Source organism: Pecten maximus, chromosome 12 (genome assembly GCF_902652985.1).
Source record: "Pecten maximus chromosome 12, xPecMax1.1, whole genome shotgun sequence".
In the NCBI taxonomy this organism is placed as follows: Eukaryota; Metazoa; Mollusca; class Bivalvia; order Pectinida; family Pectinidae; genus Pecten; species Pecten maximus.
Window position 1 is genome coordinate 194,606 of NC_047026.1, and position 13,363 is coordinate 207,968.

At 35.8% G+C, this 13,363-nt stretch overlaps 1 protein-coding gene across 1 annotated transcript in view; it reads left to right on the forward strand.

Annotated features, from left to right (window-relative positions):
- The window catches only part of LOC117339838 (equilibrative nucleoside transporter 1-like), a 62,783-nt gene that overhangs the window by 19,121 nt on the left and 30,299 nt on the right, over nt 1-13,363 (forward strand). The gene's annotated exons all lie outside the window — the stretch shown is intronic.

Genomic DNA, 13,363 nt, shown 5'->3' on the forward strand with positions numbered 1-13,363 from the left:
AAATAATGTTAGATGATCATTGGAAAAATAACCGTTTTTATTCATGAATGAACAGGAACTAATATAAAGCCATTAATCACATAGGAAATATTTATATTATACTATGTATTGATATTGATATGGATATAGAGGCTACAAGCCTGCGTCCATTATTTATGCTAATAAATGCTAATATATTATATATTCTCTTCTTAATCAACTTTACTTGACTCTTCAATTTACAAACTGATTGTATCTGAGACTGTATTACAATGCATGCTACTGTTAATAAATTGATTTCAAACGAAAATATGTGGTTAGATATTACTATAATGTTTATACTACAGTAACATGTACATGTATATTAATATACATCCTTAAATACAAACGAAGGCTTAATAGCAAGTAAAAATGTATTTTAGCAAGTAGAAATTTTGGGCACTTGCTGTTTTTAGCAAGTGACAAAAAATGTTAAATTTGAGGCCTGAGATACATATATTCTCGTTGTGAATTATCACAATAATATTAACAGTAATAATCCGGGTAACACTGGATCCTTGCAAAGGTTTGTCTGCAGGATACAAATTACTTGAAATGTTAATATGGGGCAGAGAAGTAAATCTAATAGTGTGGACATGAACTATATATATAAAGAAAAAGAAAAACTTGACAACTCATCGTTAGGGATCATACTTATCGATTTTATTATATATATAATTATATACACGTATAATTGGGATGTGACCAAACTACAACCGAATGATTTTATTCCGAACTGGACATAATTTAATGTACCGGGTATTATCAAAACGATACAGTAATGAGGCTGTACTGTGAAAAAAGGACTAAAATTATTGTCAGAAATCATAACCAAGTGTGAAAAGCAGTAAGTTTATCACCATTATCAGCCATCTTGTTTGATTCAATCGTTATGTACAGAAAAAAAATTATATTTCTAGTAATATCAATGTTGTTGGGAATTAGGCCAGGGAATAGCTTTGTGGTGAAGCAAAATGTCAAAAAAAAATTGAACATGTTTATTTATCTCTAAACTAAAGAGGCCCAGGTAGAAACCATTTCTGGTGATAGATAAAAGTTACATAATATACTTCTTCACTTGATTTAATTATCATATATGATATTTACATGTATACAACATCCCTCAGCGGTCCCCTATTGATGTCCATCATATTAAGGTGAAATCTCAACAGCTAAGTGATGAAGATTTACTTGACATGTCCTTGAAGAGGTCCTGTGATTGTAACCCTGTGGGAGTTCTACTTCACAAAGAAAGTTTGATACTTCAATAAACGCCAGTGCAATGGCATGTACAAGTTACATTCAGTCAGTTACATATATATGTGAAAACACAAGTTAAAAATCAGTCAGTTAAATATATACCGTATTTGACCTAATAAGGGCGTAGGGCGCGGGTAATTGACAGTGGGGGGCGCCCTTATTAAGATTAGTTATTCTGAAGTTTTATGAAACAGACTATACCTTAGAGCAGAATACCCAAGGTTGTGAATACGGTAAAATATTCAGTCATAAAAATATTCCAGATGAAGATATCTAATCATTATCATATATTAAGCTTAAACACCACTTGAATACTCCTGTAAACCATGCCAGCTGATCTTTAGACCAGAGAACGTGTGTTCCACCATTTATGTTCAAATGGAACTCTTTTGTGTTTTATTTATAGAAACAGGTGATTTCCCAGATCATATCAGACATCATTTTCTTTGACCTAATAATTGATTTACAATGTCTTTTACTAAGCTTTCTGTTCTGAACAAAAGTTATTTATCAACAAGAATGAAGTCTTTACTTTACCTTCAAATAAAGATGGTAAGTTATTATTTGTATGTGTGTTTAGTTTTGGGTGCTCTTTGCACTGACATGTCATCTGTAGCCTGTAGGAATACACAAAATGTGGCGAAAACATGTGCTCCAGTTACTTAATTTGCTGAAGAAAATTGAACACATAAAGTAGCAAAATATTTCACATGAATTATTACTTTTGAACACCATTTTGACACTCAGTCAAAGATTTATTTCCTTGAAAAAAGGTAGGGGCGCCCTTATTAGGGCAGGCGCCCTTATTAGGTCAAATACGGTATACATGTCAACACTAGTTGGAAATCAGTCATATGTGACAGTCACATACGATAGAGAAATGAGTGAACCATCACCGGGTAAAATCAGTGTTTATAGTGCCGTAAACATCACTGGGTAAAATCAGTGTTTATGAAAAAATATAGTGCCGTAAACATCACTGGGTAAAATCAGTGTTTATAGTGCCGTAAACATCACTGGGTAAAATCAGTGTTTATATTGCCGTAAACATCACCGGGTAAAATCAGTGTTTATAGTGCCGTAAACATCACCGGGTAAAATCAGTGTTTATAGTGCTGTAAACATCACCGGGTAAAATCAGTATTTATAGTGCCGTAAACATCACCGGGTAAAATCAGTGTTTATAGTGCCGTAAACATCACCAGGTAAAATCAGTGCTTATATTGCCGTAAACATCAATGGGTAAAATCAGTGTTTATAGTGCCGTAAACATCACTGGGTAAAATCAGTGTTTATATTGCCGTAAACATCAATGGGTAAAATCAGTGTTTATAGTGCCGTAAACATCACTGGGTAAAATCAGTGTTTATAGTGCCGTAAACATCACTGGGTAAAATCAGTGTTTATAGTGCCGTAAACATCACAGGGTAAAATCAGTGTTTAAAGTGCCGTAAACATCACTGGGTTAATTTGGTTTGGTTTGGTTTATTTTGTTGAACGTCCTATTAACAGCTAAGGTCATTTAAGGACGGCCTCCCGTGCTTGCGACATGCATGTGTGTGGTGAGTGCGTATGTGTGCTTTGGGAGGCTGCGGTATGTTTGTGTTAAGTCTCCTTGTGATAGGCCGGAACTTTTGCCAATTTATAGTGCTACCTTACTGAAGCATACTGCCGGCCAGTCGTCCCACTGGGTAAAATCAGTGTTTATAGTGCCGTAAACATCAATCACATCTTCAACAGTTTTGATTCTCTACAGAGTTGTTTATACTAGGGAATTATATCTATAATTAGATTAAGGTGAGGTTCAATTGAGAATATGAAAATTGATAGATGTGCTACATCACAACTTCCATTTTATTTTCTACAAACTAAACACAGAAACAACTTCCTGTGATGGACACACTAACACACAAACATGATTCCAGATATATGCTTGTTGGCTGTAAATATATACAGTAAAACTTTGTTAGTTTGAACTTATCTGACAGAGCTGAAATCACAACTTTGGATGGGTAATGCAGTTAATGTTTTTACAAGAGCCTATATGTTTTAGCGAATCTGAGGATGTAAAACTTAGCAGACAGCTGAAAGTGCTCACAAACAGTTTTTACTATGTATTCTTTTCAACACAGTGATTGTTTTAAAAGATTGATGTTTATTTACACACTGTTTTTGGCTGCTACTCCACTGTCAACAGAGGTCGTGTGCTGATAGATTTATGTGTTTCTACAGTATGTACTATTACCTGTCCTAGATTTTGTATATGGTTTTGTATTATGTGTTACAATAATCATCATTTATGTACCACGATAGAAATGATATTAAATGAATATTAGAATGCTGAAATTGTGTGCTAATCTTCTTGTATGATGCATTAAAAATATTGCTTTTAGTTTGAATAATAAATACAGTTTTGTTATTATTATTATTAGAAATCAGATAGGCCAGTTTCTGTTAAGGAACTTTTGAAGATGTATATATCAAAATGTCTACCTTGAAACTCTAGTTAACTCGAAGATTCAGATTACTTAGAAGTTTTTTTGCGATCAAGTTAATGGGGTTTGACTGTATGATATGTATAACAGTATAATTATTCTGTTTCTATACATGTAGCAACAAACATAGTTTCCTAGTTTTCTGTATATATGACACAATATAATTAGTTTTCTGTATATATGACACAATATAATTAGATATATATGATTTCATCAAATTTGTGAAAATCTATACTGATAAGTGTATCGATACATTGGATGTTTTCATCTTGTGGTTAGATCTGCAGAACTGAGGTCCTGTACAAAGTATACATAGTGTTTTGGTCTGAATAAAAAGCAAGGCTCAACTTTACAGTAAATGTTGACATTAGAAGGACAACACAATTTATTGTACATTTATATTTTTTCCATGGCAAAGTAATTCTTGTCAGTACAGAATGAGCATGTGTTCATGTATATACAGGTTGTATATCAGATTAAGTTGATCCCACATCTTAATGTTAACCAGCGAATTAAACCTTGAGACACATACATACATGTACGTATTGGTTGAATGTCAACTCTGATTGTAGAATTATATATATAGGACACATATATAAAGAAACAGATATACTGGACAGCTTGGAAGCAGTCCAACTCAGTTGATGAATTAGTTTATTTTCACCTACATGTATAAAGCTCAGTGTTCTGTACCTAGCTAAAGATATATATACCTGCCATGGAAATCAACATATACCACATATGATGTCCATCCTTACAGTATGACAACAGTAATATACACCTGATGTCCATCTTTATAGTATGACAACAGTAATATACACCTGATGTCCATCCTTATAGTATGACAACAGTAATATACACCTGATGTCCATCCTTATAGTATGACAACAGTAATATACACCTGATGTCCATTCCTATAGTATGACAACAGTAATATACACCTGATGTCCATCCTTATAGTATGACAACAGTAATATACACCTGATGTCCATCCTTATAGTATGACAACAGTAATATACACCTGATGTCCATCTTTATAGTATGACAACAGTAATATACACCTGATGTCCATCCTTACAGTATGACAACAGTAATATACACCTGATGTCCATCCTTACAGTATGACATTGAATATGGTTCAAGAAAAGCCAATATTTTACATTGTCAATTACGTAATCGCTGTAGTCCTTTAAAGCACGACCTTCATAAAGCCCATCTTTCAGAAAACGCTATCTGTGACTGTGGACACTATTGCGAAAATTCTTCCCACTTCTTCCTACACTGTAAAAACCATGAACAGTCCCGTAACAAAATGATTGATTCCTTGAACTGGTATAACAGAATCACCGTAGAACATCTTTTGTCTGGGGACCCAAATCTAGACACTAACCATAATATTCTTATCTGTAGGTCTGTACAAACGTTTATTCTAGATTCCAAAAGATTCAACATATAGTATCTACTTGCTTGTTTCTACTAATAAGATATCTACCATTTGTATCAAAAGCCGGGTTGTTAGTGCTATTCTTATGTTTCTTCCTTTCTTTTTTCTCCTTACTGTTTTCTCCCTTTTCAATTATTTTTAATAAATCTAAACCTCTTTTTCGAACACCATAAGTATATCATAAGTATCCTAAAGTATCATTTAAATCATATTATTTTATCATGAAATTACATATATAGACTGCATCGTGTTTCAGTGGTCCTGCCGGCGAAGTAAGGTTAAGTAATTAGGTATTCCATGGAGTGATCAAAGATGGACAACGTCAGACTGGAGAAAGCTTCTAAGCACAGGATGTGACGAACTCTTAGAAAGTAGAAGGATCGGAGTGTATGAACAGTAGTGTTTTACTTGCGCCGTCAGGGCCACTGAAACCTCTTGCATGTATAAACGATAAACATTATATCATACTTGGTGTTCACAATCTATTTCGCTGCTTTACATTTTCCAACCTTTTGTTTAAAAAAAGTTTAATAATTATGTCACGTGAAACATTGTATATACACATTTGTTACGGAAAGGACGTTGGTAAGTTGCATAACTTTTGTCCAATCCATTTGCCATTATGCAATAAAATTGATTTAAACTAAACTACAGTATGACAACAGTAATATACACCATCATCAAACCCATCATTAAAGTATCATTAAGTCTTAATGATTCATTAAATATTAAATGATTGATTAGTTAATGAATCATTAAAAATGTGTTGTTGGAAAGGTCATTTAAGGGATCATTAACTGTGGGGATTCCCTCTACCCATAATGCAACATGCGTAAACATCCCGGAGACAAGTAAACATCAAAGATGGCAAAGATGGCAAGAAAAAAAATGACTAAAACATCTTGCGACCATATGTTTGTGAATTTACCTGTAAATCAATGATAATATGTTCGTGTAATGTTTTAATGATACAAACTTTGATGGACATAGGACAATCAGGTTATTCAACCTTTAGTTATTTTAAAAACATAACGAACAGGTTATATAACATTTATATTAAGCACTCTTGTTGGCCCGGATGGAATCATGGAGATGTGTGGGAGGAGACCGGAGTATACGGGGGAAAGTACGTAGTCGGGAAGGGCAGGTATCCCTATTTACCTTTTCACGTCCGATCGGGGAATCGAACCCGGTCGGCCTAGTAGAAAAACGAGTGCGATATCCACTATGCCACCCGACCAACCTAGAATACGATTATTCTGTTAAGATATAATTTAATATCTTAATGATTACCATTTTTTAAAAATAATATTGTAAGCTTGCCTCATTGATATGAAAATATTTTTAAAAACATGATTTCGTTCAGTGTTACGAGAGATTATGTTTGGTCTGTATACCTTTATTGTCACACATTGCCTGAACGTAACTGATGGAATGGTATCCCTTCCGATTGACAAAAGTCGGCTCGTTCTGAGTCGGAGCCTGAATACGAGTCTGTGTTCCAGAAAAAATACACGGATACTAGCTTGTGGTTGTACTTTTCAAATGCTATAATCTTCATTATCCTGCTAAATGTGAAAACTGCATGGGAAGATATTCGAAAGAGCACAGGTCCGAACGTGTTACATTCGCTATTATGTTGCTACACTTTGTAAATGTACCTTTCTGTTTTGGATTTATTTAAACCTATTTTTATTGCCATAAATCAAAGCAAAAAGGATTGGGCAAAAGTTATAACAACATTATTGAAGCCCTTTCCCAAATAATTACAAAGGTTCAACATTTGGCAAAAAGAGAGTGTGAAAGCCATCAATTAAATATTTTCGTAACATTGTTCTCCGAAGATTCAAAATGTAAGGAAGTACAGGAATTTTTTTTATACATTTTTGAGAATTCACATAATTATTATAATTTTTAGAAATGTATATGAATTGTGACATGACGTAATGTGCAAAGTACCGTCATGTGCTTGATAGTGACGTTTTCCGCGGCACAACGTTACAAATCAACACGGCTGTTTTTTTTGTTTTTGTTTTCATTTTGTAGTACGTCATGATCTTGGTCAATGTCTGGAGAAACGTATTAAATGTTTTATCCGCAGAGAGAATGACATTTCACATATTCATACAGGTTTTCATGTTTACAGCATTACAACAGTGTTATAATATGACTTAAAATTAATTATACGTTTTATCGGGAGGCGTCTATACCATGCACGTGTAATTTTAAACATAATTCCATGCGTCACATAAATGTTTTTTTAAGCATACATGTACGTGTATATGTATTTGTTTTCTTCAAATTATCAAACATTCCATGTATGCATTAAACAATTTATTTGTTTTAATTTCTAATGGAAATTTTCATGGTCGGGCCAAGTAAATATTACAACAAAGCAAGGACGGAAGAGCGGCAGTTTTGCGCTTTGAAATATGCGGGGCATAATTGTCCTTTCATAACTCAAACCGAATAACACTGGCAACAGTATTCCGTTATACCTATTATTCATATTCGTCTCTTAAACCTACATCGATCTGCACCAATGTCACATCATAACTATTTTTCATTAAATACAAGTAGTGAAAGAAAACACACATAACTTCCCTTACTGACTACATAAGTAAAACACAGTTACCACTATTGTGCTGTTACCTATATTTTTCTCCTATTCATAGCTCTTTCCAGTTTATCTCTTACTAAATCTACGGTTAAAAACGATCTTTTCTGGACAAAACCGGTATCTCGCTCGGACTTGGTTTTCGGTATAATCATCCGACATGGAAAAATCTTGATGGGATAGCTGACTGCTGTCTTCTATGTACATCAAACATAATATTCATCGCCATTTTCAGTAATGATGGTTTAATGATGCCCCCAACCATCTTTAAATATCGGTGATTTAAGTAAGCTTTAATGAGTCGCTAATGATTGATTAGCGTTAATGAATGTTTGTACAACGTCATAATTTTGCCAATGACGTCATGACATTTAATGAAGGTTTAATGAAGGTTTAATCCATCATTATCTTTTAATGAACGTTCGAACAACCGGCCCCTGATGTCCATCCTTATAGTATGACAACAGTAATATACACATGATGGTAATATATTTCAACCATTTATCAACAGAATTTTAAGACTCAAGATCGCCTTGATGTTACTGTTTAACATCATTCACAAACTTTACACACAATTTTTAGGTGCTGTGAAACAGCAACCTGAAGCTGTCATCGCCAAATTTCACTAGAACAAATTCATTCGGAAACCTCGGGGAATCAAAATGTCGCTTATTTCAATGATAAATCCCAATGAGTTCATGATGGGACCAGAAATAATTTTTCCCAAAAACTGCTAACAACACACTAGACAATCTTGTCTTCTTCCGCGAAATATTTGTGATTTAGTAATTTGATTTGAGCTTTTTAGGTCACCTGAGACAAAGTCTCAAGTGACCTATTCTAATCCCCTTTTGTCCGTCGTCGTCCATCGTCCGTCGTGCGTCGTCCGTCCGTAAACAATTTACATTTTCGACTTCTAATCCAAAACCCCTAGGGGGTAAACTTTACTATAGTTTATATCGGGAAATCACATTTTTGACTTTTATTTGTTTTATTTCTATTGGAATTCATTCTAATTTGGTTAACATTTTTAGCATGGGATGAAAGTTTGATAATATGCATATGTTGGCCCTGACTGACACCTGGGGGCTGATGGACGGGGCCAAAAAGGGTTAATTAAATTAACTGAAATATTTCAAATCTCAGGTGACCCTTAAGGCCCATGGGCCTCTTGTTAACTTGTATATGTTTAAATACATTTGTTGAATTTAAATAATAGAAAAACAGCTTAAATCGTACACAATGACCTGTTTTATCACTTGAGTGTTCCAAACTTTTTTCTGTCCAAATTATAACAGTAGCTTCCTGGTTTGTGCGAGGGGAGGTAACTTGTATACACTCTAGTTGATGTGACATTGGAAAGTCACCTCAAGCTCTTGGGTTGATAAAAATGGCCCTCGGCCGTCGAATACTGTTTTTAGCCTCGGATATACCAATTGGAAATCAATAAGTGAAATCTCTGTTTTCACATTCGATACTTAAAATGAAAGAAGAATACTTCCGATTAGTTCGTCATTTCCAAGAAATAGGCCACACAAAAATGGCCGTGCTGGTTGAGTTGGTTGAAGTGATTATGAGGCGAAACCTAACATTAGCTTGTTTCCGATAGCAATAAAGAGGTTGCACATTTTAAATCAGTCGATATGAAATGCTTGTACAAAGTATATGACATGAATATGTGATTCAACAAGTCACTGGAACAGATAAGGTAGGCCTATTCATCGGGAACAAATTAAATTTCCGAGACGAGTTTCTTCTAACGAAAATTGTCAGATCTCTTATAATAAGGACACAGATCAGTTATTACCCGGAAGAAAAAAACAGTAAATTGAGTACAATTTAAAAACTGAGGAACCAAAATAAACTGGGGGAGTAATTCACAGGAATCTTATATACATGTACATGTACAGTCAAACCTGTATTAAGCGGCCACCTAATTCAGGGACCGACAAATATTGGCTGCTTAAGACAGGTGGCTGCTTAAACCAGGTTGGCCAGAAACGTCTGTTGCACAATTCTTTTTTCAACAGTTTATTAAATTTATCATATTATAATGCACTTATTGATATTGATAGCAATATACCATGTACAGTGTATTTTGAAATGAAAACCAACAAAATCAAAGTTTTGATGAATTTGATAAAAATACCTGGCCATCTGATCATGGCAGCTGTTTACTCCGGAGAAAATGGCCGCTTAATACAGGACGATACAACGACTCGGCAGATTTTTGTGGCCGTTAGACAGGTGACCGCTTATTTAAGGTTCATTATATAGTGTTTTCCATCGGGTGGACCACAGACTGGCCGCTTAAGGGAGGGGGCCGCTTATTCAAGGTGGCTGTTAGAGCAGGTTTGATTGTATATGGTATCGGGATGTGGTTTCAAGCATGACAGACATCATGGATTAATCAATCTAAGAATTAAACTTAATCCCATTGTATGCCAATTCAAGTGAGGTTTAAAAGCGTAATTCTTCACTGTTTATATTTATATAATGATAGCTTTTCTCCTGTATTTCAATCCCTCATGCACAGCACCTATAAGTGGCCTTGACACTTTGATTTTCATTTATGAACAAATGACTCAAATGCAGACTGAAATTATAGGGCTATTTATTGTGTTAATACTTTGGGCTAAAAAGGTGCTTTAACAGCTGTGGTGCTGGACTCTCTCGAGTAGATGACCTGGCCAACATAGAATTTATAAGATATATACTAAGAACCAAATGTAACAGCTAATGTGAATTTCATGGAAGCTAATTAAAGTGAATAGCTGTTCCTGTTGGCCAAGCCTGTAACTGAATCGAGTCAACTTATAAGTAGAGATAGACAAATTCTTGGGAGACTTACGAATTACAAATGATGTAAAATGCCTCCAAATTACCAGGTAGTAAGAATCAGTAATTTGCTGCAGAGCGGTATGCCATAAACCCAAACTCCCTTAAAAGGAAAAAACGGTACGATTTATCCTTGCTCACAAACTGCCTTAGCTGCTATAACCCCAGGCCTCATCTGAAATGGTCGTGTGGCAGGGTGGTGGTGGTGGTAATAAACAATTTTGGCGCAAATTCTGACTATTTTCACTGATCATGAAAAAACTGCTGAAAAGACAGACTGATCATGTGACTGTACTGTAACTGAACAGTCACTATCCTCTGCTATTTTTAACTCACTACTAAATGTCTACTATTATATATATATATATATAAGAACACCGATGTGGTGCAGCGGTATAAGCTGCGGGTATTTCTGGCTAGGCGATTGGGTGCAGTAGATTGTGAGTTTGAGGCCCGGTCAGGGCACGAGTCAAAAAGTTGTCTTCCTTCGTCATTTGTGTTACTATGTTATATATAAATAAAGGTCCTGATGAAGCCTCGCATATAGAGGGGAAACTAGTCGACAAATAAATTATAAGTAACCCACTTACCTGGTGACACTTGTCCTTGTTGCGGTTAACCTCCCCCCTCTTTATATGTTATAAATATATATATTTAAGCATTGAACTGTTACCAAATGGTAGTATACAGTCGATATGAATACAATTTGGGTGACAGATAAATAGAATGTCGCCCTAATTAAATCTTTATCTGTCACCCAGATTGTATTCATATTGACTGTATAGAGCAACCCGCTTATTTGCATAGCCCTTTTTCCATGACAAGATATGCAAATAACCGGAGTATTCGTATAGGCGGAGTTGGGTTTTGGCCCCTCTTATACACATGTAGAGCGTCAGGTAGGTACTCAAAATAGGCACTATATGATTGTTTACGTTATTTGCATTAAAAATATATTTATTAGCTCACCTGCCCGAAGGGCAAGTGAGCTTATGCCGTGGTGCGGCGTCCGTCGTCCGGCCGTCCGTCCGGCGTCAACTTTTTCATTTAAACAACTTCTTCTCTATAACCAAGAGGCCCAGGGACTTGATATTCGGCCTGTAGCATGCTGGGGTGAAGGGCTACAAAGTTTGTTCAAATAAATGACCTTGACCTTCATTCAAGGTCACAGGGGTCAAATAGGCTATAATCTTCAAACGACTTCTTCTCAATAACCAAGAGGCCCAGGGACTTGATATTGGGCCTGTAGCATGCTGGGGTGAAGGGCTTTAAAGTTTGTTCAAATAAATGACCTTGACCTTCATTCAAGGTCACATGGGTCAAATAGGCTATAATCTTCAAACAACTTCTTCTCAATAACCAAGAGGCCCAGGGACTTGATATTGGGCCTGTAGCATGCTGGGGTGAAGGGCTACAAAGTTTGTTCAAATAAATGACCTTGACCTTCATTCAAGGTCACATGGGTCAAATAGGTTATAATCTTCAAACGACTTCTTCTCAATAACCAAGAGGCCCAGGGACTTGATATTGGGCCTGTAGCATGCTGGGGTGAAGGGCTACAAAGTTTGTTCAAATAAATGACCTTGACCTTCATTCAAGGTCACATGGGTCAAATAGGTTATAATCTTCAAACGACTTCTTCTCAATAACCAAGAGGCCCAGGGACTTGATATTGGGCCTGTAGCATGCTGGGGTGAAGGGCTACAAAGTTTGTTCAAATAAATGACCTTGACCTTCATTCAAGGTCACATGGGTCAAATAGGCTATAATCTTCAAACGACTTCTTCTCAATAACCAAGAGGCACAGGGACTTGATATTGGGCCTGTAGCATGCTGGGGTGAAGGGCTACAAAGTTTGTTCAAATAAATTACCTTGACCTTCATTCAAAGTCACATGGATCAAATAGGATATAATCTTCAAACGACTTCTTCTCAATAACCAAGAGGCCCAGGGACTTGATATTGGGCCTGTAGCATGCTGGGGTGAAGGGCTACAAAGTTTGTTCAAATAAATGACCTTGACCTTCATTCAAAGTCACATGGATCAAATAGGATATAATCTTCAAACGACTTCTTCTCAATAACCAAGAGGCCCAGGGACTTGATATTGGGCCTGTAGCATGCTGGGGTGAAGGGCTACAAAATTTGTTCAAATAAATGACCTTGACCTTCATTCAAAGTCACATGGATCAAATAGGATATAATCTTCAAACGACTTCTTCTCAATAACCAAGAGGCCCAGGGACTTGATAATGGGCCTGTAGCTTGCTGTTGTGAAGGGCTACAAAGTTGGTTCAAATAAATGACATTCACCTTCATTCAAGGTCACATGGGTCAAATAGGCTATAATCTTCAAACAACTTCTTCTCAATAACCAAGAGGCCCAGGGACTTGATATTGGGCATGTAGCATGCTGGAATGAAGGGCTGCAAAGTTTGTTCAAATAAATGACATTCACCTTCATTCAAGGTCACATGGGTCAAATAGGCTATAATCTTCAAACAACTTCTTCTCAATAACCAAGAGGCCCAGCGACTTGATATTGGGCCTGTAACATGCTGGGGTGAAGGGCTACAAAGTTTGTTCAAATAAATGACCTTGACCTACATTCAAGGTCACATGGTTCAAATAGGCTATAATCTTCATATAGTGGAAATATAGTGGAGCTAGGCTTCTGATTGGCCAAGAAGA